General features: G+C 40.9%; 1 protein-coding gene across 1 annotated transcript in view; it reads left to right on the top strand.

Annotated features, from left to right (window-relative positions):
- The window catches only part of CPNE4 (copine 4), a 170,105-nt gene that overhangs the window by 22,541 nt on the left and 130,322 nt on the right, over positions 1-17,242 (top strand). The gene's annotated exons all lie outside the window — the stretch shown is intronic.

Raw genomic sequence — 17,242 nt, 5'->3', positions numbered from 1 at the left:
AATGAGCTGGAATGACAAACCACTCCAGAATCTTTACCAAGAAACCCCAGTGGGGTGACAAAGAGTCAGACTGAGGAGAAATATGGAGAATAACTTGTACTGTGGGAAAACAGCACTAGGTCTGGACTCAGAGGAACTGAGTTGGAATGCTGGCCCTCAGACGTTAGGAGTATGTGACCTTATTTTTTCTTTTTTCCCCGGTGATTTAATATTTTTCCCAATTACATGTGAAAACAATTTTTAATAGTCATTATTGTAAAATTCTGAGCTCCAAGTTCTCGCTCTCCCTCTCCCCCCTCACTGAGAAGGTAAACAGTTTAATGTAGGTTATATATGTGTGGTCATGCAAAACATATTTCCACATTAGTCATGTTGTGAAAGACAACAGAAACCAAAACAAACAAGCAAGAAAAATAAAGAGTTAAGAAAAAGTATGCTTCGATCTGCATTCACACTCTATCAGTTCTTTCTCCAGAGGTGGATAGCATTTTTCATCATAAGTCCTTGAGAACTGTTTTGGAACATTGCATTGCTGAGAATAGCTAAGTCATTCACAATTGATCATCATACAGTATTGCTGTTATTGTGTACAATGTTCTCCTGGTTCTGCTGTCTTCACTTTGCATCAGTTCATTTAAGTGTTTCCAGGTTTTTCTGAGTGCATCCTGCTCATCACTCCTTATAGCATAGTTGTATTCCATCACAATCATATAAAACAACTTGTTCAGTCATTCCCCAACTGATGGACATCCCCTCAATTTCTGTGCTTTGCCACCATTAAAAGAGCCGCAATAAATATATTTGTCCGTATAGCTCTTTTTTCTTTTTTACCTCTTTGGGATATAGACCTAGTATTGTTATTGCTTGGTCAAAGGGTATATGCATGGTTTTATAGCCCTTTGGGCATAGTTCCAAATTGCTCTCCAGAATGGTAGAATCAGCTCATGACTTCACCAACACTGCATTAATGTCTCAATTTTCCTACATCCTCTCCAAAATTTATCATTTTCTTTTTCTGTCTTATTATTCAATTTGATATATGTGGAGTGGTAGCTCGGAGTTGTTTTAATTTGCATTTCTCCAATCAGTAGTGATTTAGAGCATTTTTATATGATTTTCATTTGATTATATTATTATGGCTTTGATTTCTTCATCTGAAAACTGCCTATAGGTATCCTTTGACTATCAATTGAGGGATGGCTCTTATTTTTCTGAATTTGATTCATTTCTCTCTATATTTGAAAAATGAGGTCTTTACCAGAGAAACTTGCTATAAATTTTTTTCACAGTTCTAATTACTATGTATTTCCCTCCATCCTATTTTTCCTTCTGTTTGTCCTATTCTCTCTCCCTTTTCACTGTCATCCTCAAAAGTGTTCTGCTTCTGTCTTTTACCTACCCCAATATCCCCTCCCTTTTTCCCACCCCATTTTCTTATCCCATTCTCCTCCTACTTTCCTGTATGGTAAGATAGATTTCTATACCCAAATGTATGTTATTCCTTCTTTCAGACAATTCCCCTCTCCCCAGCTCCCCTCTACATCCCTCATTTCCCCTCCTCTGTAAAAACTCTTTTTGCCTCCTTTATGTAAGATAATTTACCCCATTCTACCACTCTCTTTCCCCTTCTCCCAATGCATTCCTCTTTCTCACCCCTTAATTTTATATTTTTAGATAAGCATCCCATCATATCCAACTCATACCCATGCCTGTTATCTAAAGAGAAAGTTTTTAGGTATTACAAATATCATTTTCCCATGTAGGAATGTACATAGTTTAACCTTATTGAAACCTTATGATTTCTCTTTCCTGTTTACCTTTTTATGCTTCTCTTGAGTTTTGTATTTGAAAGTCACATTTTCTATTCAGCTCTGGTTTTTCATCAGGAATACTTGAAAGTGTTCTATTTCATTGAATATCCATTTTTTCACCCTGACAGATTATACTCCTAGCTCCTTTGCCCCCTGGAATCTCATATTCCAAGACCTTTGATCCTTTAATATAGAACTACTAAATTTTTTGTGACTGTGGCTCCATGGTATTTGAATTGTTTCTTTTTGGCTGCTTTCAATATTTTCTCCTTGACCTGGAAGCTCTGCAATTTGGCTATAATATTTCTGCAAGTTTTTACTTGGGATCTCTTCCAGGAGATGATTGGTGGATTCTTTCCATTTCTATTTTACCCTCTGGTTCTAGAATATCAAGGCAGTTTTTCTTGGTAATTTCTTGAAGGATAATGTCTAGGCTCTTTTTTTTTAATCCTGGCTTTCAGGTAGTCCAATAATTTTAAAATTATCTTTCCTGCATCTATTGTCCAGGTCAATTGTTTTTCTAATGAGATATTTCAAATTTTCTTCTACTTTTCATTATTTCAATTTTGTTTTATTGTTTCTTGATGTCTCATAAAGTCTTTAGCTTCCACTAGCCAAATTCTAATATTTAAGGAATTCTTTGCTTCAGTGAAGTTTTGTGCCTCTTTTTCTATTTGGCCAATTCTTCTTTTCAAGGCAGTCTTCTCCTCATGGAATTTTTGTACCTCTTTTACCATTTGGCCTATTCTGTTTTTTAAGGTGTTATTTGGTATGGACTCCTTTTTCATGATTTTCTTAGATCACTCCTTTTAATTGCAAATTTTTCTTCTACTTCTCTTGCTTGATTTTAAAAATCTTTTTTGAACTCTTTGGTGGTCTGAGACCAGTTCATATTTTTATCTGAGGCTTTGGATATGGCAATTTTGACTTTGTTGTCTTCTTCTGAGTGTGTATTTTGATCTTTCTTGTCACCATAGTAACTTTCTATAGTCAGATTTTTTTCCTGTTGTTTCCTTATTTTCTAGCCTCTTTCTTGCCTTTTAGCTATATGCTAAAAAGGGGGCTCTACTTCTGGGGTGGAGAGCCCACTTTCCCAAGCTTCTGGGTTTTTGTGCAGCTGTTTCCAGAGCTAGTTCTGGGGACCTGTAAGTTTTCAGTTCTTCCAAGGTGGTATGATCTGAGGAGAGATGTGTTTACTACTCTTCTGGCCTGTCCTCTGGTCTGTGAAGGACTACAAGCACTCTTTTCTGCTCTGGAACTGTGACCAAGGTCCCTGCTCCCCTTCAGACCCAAACCTCTGGTGTGCTAGTGCTCTTCCTCACCCTGGGACTGTCACCAGAACTGTGACCTGGATCTGGGTATGGGCAAAGCAACAGAGTCTTGCCCCAGTGCTATCAAAAAGACCTCTGGAATATCATTCTGACCAGTTATCTGCCCCCTTACCATCTGTGGGCTGAGAGCTCTGGAAGCAGCTGCTGCCTCTACTAATTCAGTCACTCCCAAGACCTACTGCTGGTTTACTGGGGCCCAGACTGTGCTGGCACAGCTTGTGCTGCTCTCTTACTCCTGTGTGATAGACCTTTCCTAATACCTAAGTTGTTTTGGGCTGGAAAATTGTTTCACTCTGTCCTTTTGTGGGTTCTGCTGCTCCAGAATTTGTTTTGGGGCAGTATTTAAATTGTTTGGAGGGGAATTTGGGAGACTCTGGTGAGTCCCTGCCATTTCTCTGCCATCTTAGCTCCACCCCCAGCGTGTGAGCTTTTATACCAAAGTGGACAAAGGGAGCTTGAATTTCCAGTTTAAGGTGAGGGAACACCTGCTGCTCTTGAATGTTTCAATCCAAAGCCATTCAAATGCATAAAGTTAAATACAGAGACTGGTAGAATTCCTTTGGAGTCAGGCATTCATCAGTTACACTCTGGATCCCCATCATCATGTCTTCCCTCCTCTGGGTGATGGGGCTGATCTAACCAGTCTGTATCATCTAAGCTTCTACTGAGACTGTTTATAAACTGATCATTTGTTTCTCTGTTTTCCACTCCATCAGTTGACAAACAAACTCAGCCCAAGCCAGGTTAAAAAGTCAATAACCTGAAAACAAACAAATAAAAAACTTCTATGGGGGCAGCTCCAGCCCTGGAGTCAGGAGGCCCTGAGTTCAAATCCAGCCTCCAACACTTGACACATGTACTAACTTGGGCAAGTCACTTAACCCCAATTGCTCTGCCCCCCAAAAAAACTCCTATGCATCCATTGCCCAAATGAGAATTCAAACTAATTAAACAGCTGATAGGTAACAAAAACAAGAATGTAAAAGCATCAGCCCATGCCTAGAGCCACAAGACAATCATCAGATCCTTTCCTAAAGCACTAGATTTCTCTTGCCCCTTCCTTCTCTCCATCATCCCAGAAATATCTAAGTGAAACCAAAAGCATACTGTCCAAACCCTCCCTCACCAATATCCTGACAAAAGAAAAGACTATATACCAAGCATTACCCAAAGTCTGTAATTCTCAGCTTTTAAATCCTATATCTTCTTCCTGCATTTGTGACCTTAGGCAGTTAACTTTTCTGATCCTCAGTTCTTCATCTGGAAAATTAATGCCTTGGACTAAATATATTATGATCATAAGGGCACCTCTGTGTTGTTGGCTGGGACCTCCAAACCTGCCTTCTGAATGCTTCCTATGGGTACAGTTGGCTCATTGGCTGGTTATGCAGGTTGCCAATCTCTTTGAGTAATCTGTTACTACTAGATCAATGGAATGCACTCAAGACCAGGCCCCCGTAACTCTTCTCATACCCGCCATTCCTCCCTCTGGTCCTTGATTTCTCCATCATGCTTCATCTTCTGTCTCTTCCACCCTATTTGGCACACTTGTTCCCATGTTACCTACCCCACCCCCATCCACATTTTTCTCCATTTTATGCCCAGCTGGGTTGGTGTGATAAGAGAGAAGGTCCATTGAATTCCTTGGGATTACACCATATTATGGAATAGACAAGTGTCCATTTGCAAATAGAAGTAACATCCAAGTTTGCTGAGATGCTATTATATCCAGTTTAGGCAGGCAGCTTCTGTTTATTTGCAAGTGAACACTGTGAGCTGATTTCTATAGCATAAAACATAGTACTAATGCTGGGGGGTTACTGGTATAAATGAGACATAAATGTGACTCATTCTGTCTCCCATCCAAGTGTTTGTTAAAGGAAAAGAAATTCCTTCAAACACTGGCATTTGACCTTAACAACCAAGAATAATAATGACTAACTTCCCCAAGATAAATGAATGCTCCAGAAAGGCAGATGGGTAAAAAAGGTGATGAGGCAGGAGGGACCTGATCAAATGCTCTTCTTTGGGGTCTGGCTGGGTAATGGATTCAGCTTATTTCTCTTTATCCCAAGCCTCGCATTTTATTAGGGGTCTTAGCCTTTGGCTTATAACTAGCACTCCTTCACCTGTGATGGTAATACCATGGATAGCCATTAAAGGAATTACACAAGGGAAGAGATAATTATGCATGATTAATTCACATCCAACCCTCTTCACCCTCCTCTTCTCCCCACTCTCCACTCCTATTCTTTGCTAATGAAGTTGGAGAAAGGGTAAAAGCCTATATATAATTAAAGCCTAAAGTAATTGGAATTCTGCCTAATAGAAATCTTGGCGCAGGAAGACCAGACCAATAGATTGCAGATTGCTCCTAGGGTTCAAAAGTCCTTTCCCCAAGTGTAGCCCTCCTGGGTGATCTCTGGGGAGCTGAATAATTTGCTGCTAAAAATGAATGCTTTCAGGTCCTCTCTCCTGATTGACATGTAGCATGGCACCATCTATACTTTCAGCATATTTGTAAAGTTCACTTGTTAATGAGGGGTCCAAGCTGCTGCCAGCTCAATCTTTTAAGCTCTCTCATCATTGCAATAAAACCATATTATTGGCCATACTGTGCCTATAAGATCTCGATTAGCTAGGCCCAGGCTGGCATTATGGAACGGGCTTTTGTGTTGTATTTGCTCCATGGATAGAGTTGGGAATTTAAAGCCAAGCTGTGTCTTTAGTACTTTTGTCCTGTATCTATAAAGTACTTTTTAATCTTATGCATTATGCAAGCATTAAGTTCCTCCTGCATCCGCTCTCCTTCACGGAGCCATCAAACATTTGTTGTCCCATTTATAATTTTATAGGCAACTCCCAAAGAAAAAACCCTGCCAATGTAGGAGTCATAAGTTTAGAACTGGAAGAGACCTTAGAAGCCACTGAATCCAACCCTCTCATTTTATAGATGAAGAAATGGAGGCCCAGAGAGGTTATGTGACTTTCCCTGGGGTCAATCAGCAAGTCAGTCAATATGCATTAAGTATCTACTATGTGCTAAGCTCTAGAGATACAAAGAAATGTCAAAGGCAGTCTCTGCCCTGAAGAATCTCACCACCTAATCAGAATATCCCATTTCTAGTAAAGATCTAAGGATCTGAATCAGATCTTCTGGACTCTGAAGTCAATGCTCTCTCTGCTACCCCACTACTGTTTCTAGAATGCTTATAGTATTAGAGAGGCTCTTGTAGCTCTAAGGATGATTTGTTCAGGGTAACTCAGCCTATAGGTGTCAGAAGTAGGATTTGAACTCAGGTCTTCATGACATCAAGGCTCTTATCTACCACATGGCACTACTTTGTCATTGTTAGAGTGTGAAAACCAGAGTGGATGGTTCTCTCCACTGCCCTTTCCAAAGGCCAGACTTTGCAGGAAGCAATTAGCTCTTCTTAAAAACTACAGCCCAGGCAACACTGAGGCTAGGATGCCTGGCAACCATGCTCCTGTTTTCTACCCATGTGGCCGTGGGCAAGTCTCTTCACCTCTCCCTCACACCTCAGTTTCCTCATCTGTAAAATAATCATCTAAGATTCCCAGTTACTGCAGTAAGGGTCTCAAGTGGAAGTTGGATAAAATAAATATATAATGTACCCAATCAACATAGCTTTTCGGTTCTGGTTATAACAGTAATGTGAAAAGAGGCAGAGAAGGTGGTTAGTAAGAATAATCCAGGACTGAAATTTAGCAGAGAATGAGAATTGAAAGGGAAAGGGGGCAAGGGGTTCAAGAGCAGAGGAAAGTGTAGAGTTGAATTGACTCACTGTAGGGTCAAGATAGTGAGAGAGGAAAGTAAAGTCAGAGCAAGACTGAGAAAGTACTAAGAGGTAGAGAGATTAAGGTCTCAATGAAGGCAGAGAAAGGTTTAGGAATGATGAGGAATAGGGAGGGATGGATTGATAGAAGGGTGCATGATGGGATAGAGGAATATCAATGCTGTTAATTAAGGAAGTAGAATATTTGTGGACAATCATAAAATCAAGGGTGTGGATTCCTGAGTGTGGCTGAGGTGGAGAGAAGGAAAAGGTCATGAGATGTGAGGAGTCTGGGGGAGTGTCAATAAGGATGTTGACATTCTCTAGTATAAGGGCCATATTGGGGAGGAGGAAGAGATGATGAGCCAGCTTTGGTTGAAAAAGGGAGCTAGTATATAGCAGTCACCATGATTTGGTTTGAGTGGAAAATTTTGAGCAAATTAACTTCAAAGGACAAAAGGTTAGTGAGTAATGGTGGTAAAGGGAGAGTTTAGACATCGCATAGGAAGCAAGGATTCTTCTAGCTCCCCTTCCAGGACTAGTGTGTCAGGGTATGAATGAGGGGATAGTTGGGGGGTAGGGAACCTGTGACCCTGAGGCCACATGTGGCCTTTAGGTCCTTGGGTACAGCCTTTTGACTGAGTCCAAGTTTTACAGAACAAATCCTTTTATTTTTTTTAACAAATCCTTTCATTAAGGAGATTTGTTCTGTGAAGTTTGGATTCTTGAGGACCTAATGGGCCACATGTAGCCTTGAGGCCTCAGGTTCCTTACCCCTGGTAGTCACTGGTGGAGAGGAGGACCAAGGTTTAGGAGTTCAACTGAGAAGGAATTTTGCACTTGGGATTCCTAAAAAGTCAATCTCCCCTCCCCCCTTTTGGACCTACACCATTGGCATAACTAAAGGTAGTTAAGGAGAGCAAAGGCCAGTCCCTCGCTGCTCCTTCAACTCTAGGGCCATACGCTTATTCTTTTTCTCTCCAAAAGGCCGGCATCAGAAACTCAAGTAGGAAAGCAACTCATCCAAAATCATAGTTAATAAATAGCGGAGCTGGAATTTGAACCCAAATTGGATTCAAAACCCAGTATTCTTTCCCCTTTACTACACAATCACCCCAAAGAACAACAACTCAGTAGCCGTTGACCTTTGACAATCACTTTAATACTTCTGAATATCAATTTCCTGATCTATAAAACCAGGAATTAGAATGTTTTCAGTATCTATGGTACCTCAGGAAGTTGTGAGAAGAGTGTTTTGTGATATCGTCGCCGTCATTGCTCTGAGTCACCTCTTGAAGAGAGAGAGAGCTCTTCTAAGCCACAGGTTCATTCCCAGTTAGAGAAGTGTTCCCTAAAAATGTGATGGGGGTTTTTTGGTGGTGGAAATGAAGGAGGTAGGGAGGAAATGGGGTGTGGAAGAGTGATTGCTTCAGTTCAAATTTAACAACAAAAAACTAACATAGGTTAATTTTAAAATATTTAATAGTAAATATTTAAAATATTTTAAATAGGGAGAGATGGATTAATAGAAGGTTCATGGTGGGATAGAGGAATATCAGTGTTTTTAATTAAGGAAGTAGAACACTTGTGGACCATAGTAAAATCCAGGTGTGACCATTTAAAATAATTTAAAATATTTAATAGTAATCAAATTTGTGTACTACATATTCCAGAGTTTACAGTTCTATTTTGCCTATATAGTGGAAAGGGCCCTGGATTTTGGTGTAAGAATGAATGAATGAATAATGAAGCTCATACTATGTTCCAAGCACTCTGCTAAGCTTTGGGGCTACTAATAGAAAAGTAAGGCAGACCGTGCTCTCAGGGAGCCCACATTCTAATGGGAGAGAAACTACTTATATCTGACCCCTGCCTCTATCATTTATTTCCTGTGAGACTTTGAGTGGGTCACTTATGTCCCTGGGCCTTGGTTTCCTGCCATGAAAAATGATGGCAGTAGATTGGCCTCAGATCTCCAGAAGATCTCTGGGGTCTCTTCCAGCTATAAATTTTAGAGTCTTAGCCACAAGCAGTTTTGAGATGAGCCACAACTCAAATGTTGACTTTGAGGCCAGCCACTGGGAGTGGGGTAGGTGCCCAGTGGGGTGGGGTTAATTTGGGATTAAAGAAGAAATCTGCTTTATGCTCTTCTATCTTTAAACATGAGTTTATTTCATTTCCTTACAGATAGAAAAAATTTCAACTATTTTTTGTGCATTGACAAAATGGTCTTCTGGGGAAGTGGAAGGGGATTGGTGGAAGAGAGATGAGTGCCATCAATCCTTAGCAAACGAGTAAAGGCAAGATTCTGGAATAATCAAATTAAGTCTCAAACATCTATCTAGAGGTAAACTGAAGATGAGATTAAACTTCTTCAAGATGTTGAGGACCGGCAAGTTCTGGGTTCTAATCCCAAGAGAAAAAGAGACTGGAGACTGAACATAGCTGAGCAGGCAGGCCTGGGTGAGAGGGTCACAGTGAAGGGCTTTGGATAGCCAAAAGGCAACTTTAAGACAGTGGGCACTCAGGACCTGTAAGGGAAAGAATACCAAATAGATGGAAGAGACTCAAAGATAAAGTCATTTTTCCCCAAACATTTCCCCAGGGCCAGCCCTTGGAGCATCCATTTATTTTCTTGAGGAGAAGTGGGGCGGGAGTATGGACTTTTATAAAACATTGTGGAGGGAGATTTGATGGTGGCAATGAGCACCAACCACTAAAAATCAGCCTTTGTACTATCTTTGGTACCTAAGCTGTAGATTGCCAAAATCAATTATCTGACACATCCCCCTGTAGAGTCTGGCAATATAAAATAAAACACTGTATCACTGACTTTCAAAACAAACATGTCAGAATATGGATATCCAAGTGAGTGTTGTCCTTCAGAGTCACCTTGGGAGACATCTGTCTGTCTGTCTGTCAATCTATCTATCTATCTATCTATCTATCTATCTATGTTGCCATTGCCCAAAATAGCTCTGAAGCATTGCATTTTCAATTGCTTTCTAAGCATCTGGAAAATCCTTGTGAATGTTCTCAGTGATGGCAAATCTTCATCATTTGAAGGTGGATTTTTTTAAATAGCCAAAAGTCAACCAGAGCCAAGTCTCTTATCAATATTTTGCAGCTAAAAATGCTGTTAATAAAGGAATTCCAAAAAGGGAGTTTCATCAATGCTCTTAGTGGTGGGAGTATCATTTGACAAGAACATAACCTCCTAAGGTGACTTTGTACCACACCCATTGGCATATATATGGTCTCTTCTAAAAATCTTATTACTTCACGGTCACATCCTGTAATTCTATCTTTCTATCCTGTTAATAGAACAAAAAAAGATATCTGGCTATTCTGTGTGTTGGCATCAAAGTACTTTGCTGTCTCCCAGAGTGAGGGGCAGCTTAGCTACCATAGGGCATTGTGCTGCATACCAATTACTAAATGGTGCCGTTTCCCTTGAGGTAGGTGAGGAAGAAAAGACAGTTTTAATTTCCTATATTTTAATTCCTATGAGAGATGGCAAGGAGTAGCAGATACAAGGCTATCCTGGATTCAAGAACACCTGGGTTCAAGTATTTCCTATGACACATACTAGCTCCAACCATAAGCAAATTAATTGACTTCTCAGTATCCCTAATCAACTGACTAAGATTAGAAGTCATAGACAATACGCCAATTTGCTTTGATGGAGGGAGTTTCCATACCTGGAGTTTCCCCACACAAATGAATTGACAGGTATAGACCCCCCCAAAGAAAATACTCTCTAAACTATACCCTCAGGGAAACTCTCACATCTTCAGCCATGGCCCAGAATGTAGGATTTAAATAATTAACTGGAAGAACCTTTGACAAGTACATCCACTTCAGCCAGATGGTGAGTGCAGTCAGCCAATTTGTAGGCTTTAATCATTCACTGGTGTCCATGTCCTTGTTCACTTGCAGAGCCAGAGTGTGTCTTCTCTGTGATTACTTCTGTAATAATACAGAAGTGAAGAATAAGATTTGTAGCCAACCACCATTTCTGTAATGATGATTTTTGAGCTGTGAATGGCTCCTTCTTTAGCCCATCACCCCAAAGAGAAGCTAATGTTAGTAGCAACTCAATCCTCATAAGTAATTATTTAAATAAATATATCTGGCTCCTAATTAATAATGACCACTTTGGGCAGCAATGCCTGCTAGGCAGCTGCCAGATGAATCAGCTCTATTGGTCTCTCCATTGGCAGCCTGTGTCCAGCATGCATTTACAGAAGCTGATAGATTGCTGGGAAAGTGTCCCTCCTAGCTTCAACAGCTCATCTTTTTATAGTCGAGACACTGCATCTTCTCCATTTGGCCACATGTAGCTCCTATGTGACATGAAAAGGCAGTGAATCTAGCTAACTGCACAAAGGGAAGGGGCACTGAGCTTCCTCGTGATCTATCCAATTGATTTTGTCACTATTTATTAGTAAAATGTCCCTTGGTTGTTGGCTGTATATGTGAAAACAAGATGTTTGCCTTAAGAAGCTCAAATCCTATAGAGACATAGCAGGCAAACCTGTGTGTAGACACATATGCAATGAGTGGATTATTAGGGTAGAGATTATTAGTATTTCCAATTTAAATCTAGATGTTCCTTCCTTCTTTGCAAAGTGGAGGACTATGGGTATGGAACATTGCTTATAATGGGAGACTGCATTAGGATGTCGGTTAGTTTTGCTGATCTGAGTTTTTCTCTCTTTTTTCATTCTGTATTACAGATAATATTTCACTAGATAGGAGAGGGAGGAGAGATAGATTTCTAAATGAAAATGATATAAAAACAAAAGATATCAATAAAAAATACTTTAAAAAAAGATTTAAAGTTACAAAGGACCTCAGGTCATCTGGCCCAACCCATACACACCCCAAAGCAGTTTCTGCTCTAACATGCCCAACAAAGGTTCAGTCAGTCTCTGTTTGGATAAAGGGGCACAATTCCTCTTGAGGCAGCCTACTCCACTTCTGGAAAACCCTAATTGTTAGGAAGTTGGCTTTTGGTTTTGGTTTTGTTTTTCCTGATAGCAAGTTTAAATACGCTCCTTTTCATCTTCCTTCTATTATTTCTTATTCTTCCTCTGGGGTCAAACAGACCAAGTCTATTCCTCCTTCAAATACCTGAGGATACCTGTGATGAATACCCTGAGTTTTCTCTTCTCTGGACCAAACATTCCCAGTTCCTTCCATGCTTCTCAAGTGATAATGAACATCCTGGTTGCTCTCCTCTAACTATTCTATAGCTAATCAATATCTTTCTTAAGTTAAGCTGTATAGAACTAAACACAGTAAATATTTCAACTGTCAACAGTAACAACATAATGCTAACCTACTGTTTATATACATGGGTTACCTCATTTGAGCCTCACAGCATCTCTGTAAAGTAGGTGCTATTATTATCCCCACTTTAATGATGAAGGAAACCTCAGTGAAGTGACTGGCCCAGGGTCACACAGCTGGTAAGTGTCTAAGGTTGGATTTGAACTCAGGTCTTCCTGACTCCAAGGCTAATGCTTTATCTGCTATATTCAAGTACAGTAGAATTAACCCTTCCATATTCCTGGAAACTGTACCTCTCATAGTGAAGCCAAAGATCATGTAGGAAGTTTTTTGGGGGGTTGCCATATCACACTCTTGACTCCTATGGACCTTGTTTCATAGCTCATGGGTGATAGGATCATAGTTGTAGAACTGAAAGAGACCTGAGAGGCTAGGTTCTGCCCTTCATCTATTCCAATACTTCATTTTAAAAGGGAAGAAACCAAAGGCAGAGGAGGGAATTTATTTGCCCACTCTCGTATAGGCCCTGAGTAGCAAGGCCAGGATTCCTACCTAGATCTAGTTAGGAACAATTTGTCTCCTTTTGAGGAGTGGGGAATACATTACAGCTTGCTTATTTTTTCAATAGATCAGCATACTCTAAAAGGATCCAAGTTAAAAATCCAGGGAAAATTTCTCAGATCTCTCTCCTCTTCTGTTCCATATGACACTAGGGAAAGGGGATTATATTGCTTGTTTTTTGGACAGATGGTAGTGAAAGCAACTTTACAGAGTCATTCCTCCCTCCTGTTTGTTGATCCATGTGCCTGCCCTCTTTTGATCACTCATAATGTTCCTCGAGGGACGCTAAGTTTCCCCCTGATCTTCTGTAGTCTTGGCTCCATGTGTTCCCTTGGCTGTTTTGGCTCCTCTCAACTTACAGAAAAGGTATGTATTATTCAGTAGCCTGGTAGATAGCTGCTCACCCAGAATGAATAACCATTTGTGCTGGGACTGTAGGAAAGAATGCTGATAACCTCTATGTAATGGGGACTCTTGTAGCTGTAGCCTCCTTTTAAAAGTATGACAGGGGAGGAGAAATTCATGATCTCTGCTCTCAGAAAGGATGCCAATTCTGGTCATCTTTGAGGAGTGCCATTCCAAAGGAATCTTGCCTTCAGTCCAACCTCTATGTAATTGCACAGGACTTGGCTGTTTCCTAATTTGTCATTTACTGGGTCTGGCCTTTCCTTGATGTACAACCAAAGTGCCTAGTCCAGGAAACAATGAGTAGCGTTTCCAAGAAGATCTCCTTTGCTTTCTCTGAGTCTGTATTTTCACACTGGCAGGGTAAAAGTAACATTATTAAACATCTGCTTATCCAGGAGAATGAGCTATGCAAAGACGAACCTACAAATAATTGTCAATTCTGGATGTCAAAGCTCTCATGAAACAAAAAAGATAAGGGAGAGCATTTTCAAATCCAGAGTTCTCTGTAGACCTCCTTTTGGTTTTGTTATGGTTCTTCCTGTATAATTCACTCTTGAACAAGTGAATGGAGCTTCGGGGTGTGTGTCTGTGTGTCTGTGTGTACATATATATGCATATATGTAGATATACATACATATATACACATATACCTACATACTATATATGTATGTGCATGTGTGTGTATGTGTGTGTGTGTGTATAAACAGGAGGACCTTGCTTTTCACTTCAGCATGCCCCGTTACAGGCATGCACATGGAGAGATGAGGAAGGAAGGGACCATCTGTTCAGCCAGCCAACTCATCTGAAAGGCAGCATGGTGTGATGGGAAAAAAGACAGGATTTCAAGGCAAACGACAATTCAAAATCCTGCCTTTTCATTACATGGGGTGGTGACATATACTAGCAAAAACAGTAATAGTAATACAAATAATAGCTAATGTTTTCATCGTGCCTTCTCTACGGGTTGTTTTGTTTGATTTTCTCAACCCTGTCAAGTATTATTCCCATTTTATAAAAAAAAAGGAAGGTAAGGCCGAGAGAGGCGAAAATATTCGTTCAGTGCTACGTGGCTAGTAAGTGTCTGAGGCAGCATTCCAATGATCCCAAATCCACCATTCGATTGGCCACTGCCCAGGTGTGAGCTCCTGTGGGATCTGGGCCAAGGCATTTCACCTCTATGGACTTCAGATGCCTCACCTGCAAAGTCAGGGGCTTCTGAAGTAACTTCTCGCCCTGTGGTCCTCTGACCCTGCAGTTCCAGTCAACCCTGCTGATCCGGGGAATAGCCTACATCAAAGCTAGATCACCCTCATGGGACACACTCGCCATTCAAGTAAGAATGCTCCTATATGCACTATCTCTGCAGTGGGCATGCCTTCTGTGTTCGCCATTTCTTTTGCTGTTGTTCTTCAGTTGTGTCTGACTCTTCATGACCCCAAAGATATTGGAGTGGCTTTCATTTCCTTCTCCAGCTCATTTTATAGAAGAGGAAACTGAGGCAAACAGGGTTGCCCAAGGTGACACAGCTAGTAAGTACCTGAGGCTGGATTTGAACTCAGGTCTTCCTGATTCCAGCCTAGCTGCCCCAGTCCTAACCAGAGGAACTCTCAATTCAACAAATGTGTGCATGTGTGTGTGTGTATACATACATACATACATATATATATATGTATATATATATATACACATATATACATGTATAAGTCACTTAACTTCTCTGAGACTCGGTTACCTCATCCAAAAAGTGAGCGAATTGGGCCCTATGACTTTTGAAGTCTCTTTTAGTTTTGACTCTATGACCCTCTGATCCAAAGGGATGACTATGTGCAAAACATTGTGCTAAAAAGTGCTGTCCAATAGTAATAGAATACGAAGATATCTATATTTAATAATGTGTCCTTTAAGTCTCTAATAGTGAGGCTCTGGGCTGGGTATCAGTAGCTCTGAACTTCACTAGTACCTAAGGCTCTGGTAGGATGCACTGATCCATCTACAGTCTCTTGACAAACTCTATGGTGACCCCCAGTGCACACTTGGGAGCTGCCAGCAGGTAAAGTCACAAAACAGAAATTTCCTCTATATTAAAAGTGAACTTGCTCCTAGGCGGAGTGTGCCTGAGTTCTAGCTCTAATCAGTTCATCTTGCCAGTTTCCATTGTGTTCTCTTTACGGTCTCCACATGCTGAAAGAGCCACTCTTCTTGAGATTTTAGCAAAGAGACTGAAATGGATACTTCCAAATTCCCATGGTGCATTGTGGTGCCTCTTTTCTTAAAATCCTAGCATCATAGGTTCAGAGATTGAAGGTACCTTCAGTTCAGTCATTTTCAGGCATGTCCAATTCTTTGTGACCCCATTTGGGATTTTCTTGGCAAAGATAACGGAGTGGTTTGCCATTTCCTTCTTCAGCGCATCCCCATTTTACAGAGGAGGAACCGAGGCAAACAGGGTTAAGTGACTGGCCCAGGGGCACACAGCTAGTAAGTGTCTGAGGGCAGATTTCAATTCAAGAAGAAGCATCTTCCTGACTCCAGATCAGGCACTCTATCCACTGCACCACCTAGCTCAGTTACCCTGAAGGTACCTTAGAGGTTGGCTAGTCCAGAGGTATCAAACTCTTGGAGGGCAAACTGAAAACTTCATAGTGTCCAGATTAAAATATAATTAGGAAATGTTTAACCAAATAAAAATACAAAACAACATATTTTAATTGTGGTCTTCTAAGTCATCTAAGTGGTACCATATATAAGACCCTGGGCCTGAAGTCAGGGAATCCTAAGTTCAAATCCAGACACTTGCTAGCTGTGTGACTCTGGCCAAGTCATTTAACCCATGTTTACCTCACTTCCTCATTTGTAAAATGGGGATATATTGGAGAAGGAAATGGCAAATCATTCCAGTATCTTTGCCAAGGAAGACCCAAATGGGGTCATGAAGAGTTGTACACAACTATATTAGGAAGGCAGAATTTATGATTTCAAAGAGAATCTCATATGTGCCTAAAAGGTCCGGAACCGCAGGATACAAGGAATTCTCTAGGCAGAAGGCAGGAGAACTAAAGCATGTATTTACACTCCACAATAACAAGCCCACAAACCAGCATCCCCATTTTGATATTTTCATCAAAAGCTTCCAGGCCCAATAAGTCCACCTTATAAGGGTAACCAGGAGGCCACAGAGAAGCGAGATGGTATAAGGCAAAATCGTATACATGCTTCCCCTGTACGGTAAGAAGATTACCCACTGGCCTCTAGTCAGCTCTGCTACTGGCAGCTCAGCTTCGGCTGTAGGTGTCTCTGGCTCCAACCGGAAAAGGAAAGGAGGATCTTCAAGCTGTCCTCTCCCCTCTTATAGAGTTTTTGACATCATCAAGTGCTGCCTGAACGACCAGGGCCGATTGGTTCTTGACTTGGCCCTTCCCCCTAGCGTAGACCACGTTAACACACTTCCCCTCAGCCAGCCCCACGACTCATCACACAGGAAGCTCTGGTCCTGCCCCGGAAGAGCAAGCCCCAGCGTCCAGGGAAGCTCAACGAGGCAAGCTGAGTCATTCAAAGAAAACAAAGTCCATTCTGGCTACAACAACTGAATGGCTAAACAAGTCAGTGCATAACCCCTGTTTCTATTTGAGTTTTCCACTTCTGACCTCATCCAACCCTATCATTTTACCAATGAAACTGAGACCCAGACAGGTATAGAGCCTTGATCAATGTCACATAGCTTACAGACAGTGCCAGAGCCAGAATTCGAACCCAGATACTCTGACTCCTCTTTCTACCACATCTTGAGGTGAATATTTGCAATGATAAATAACACACTCTTGGTATTGAGTCCTACTAACAGAGAGAAAAATCTAGGAGGCATTTTGAAATCACTGTATATACCAGCTGGAGCAGGTATGATTCACTCATCCTTTGTGAGATGAGCTCTCTCTTTCTGGGAATAATGAGTGTTTTCCTTCTCTTGATCTAAACACCTGACTTCAACCAGATTTGACTTTGGGCATTATATGGAATGCGTCCATCAGGACATTAATGCTTG

Source organism: Trichosurus vulpecula, chromosome 5, assembly GCF_011100635.1.
Source record: "Trichosurus vulpecula isolate mTriVul1 chromosome 5, mTriVul1.pri, whole genome shotgun sequence".
Lineage (NCBI taxonomy): Eukaryota > Metazoa > Chordata > Mammalia > Diprotodontia > Phalangeridae > Trichosurus > Trichosurus vulpecula.
This window is presented reverse-complemented; position numbering and strand designations above follow the sequence as displayed.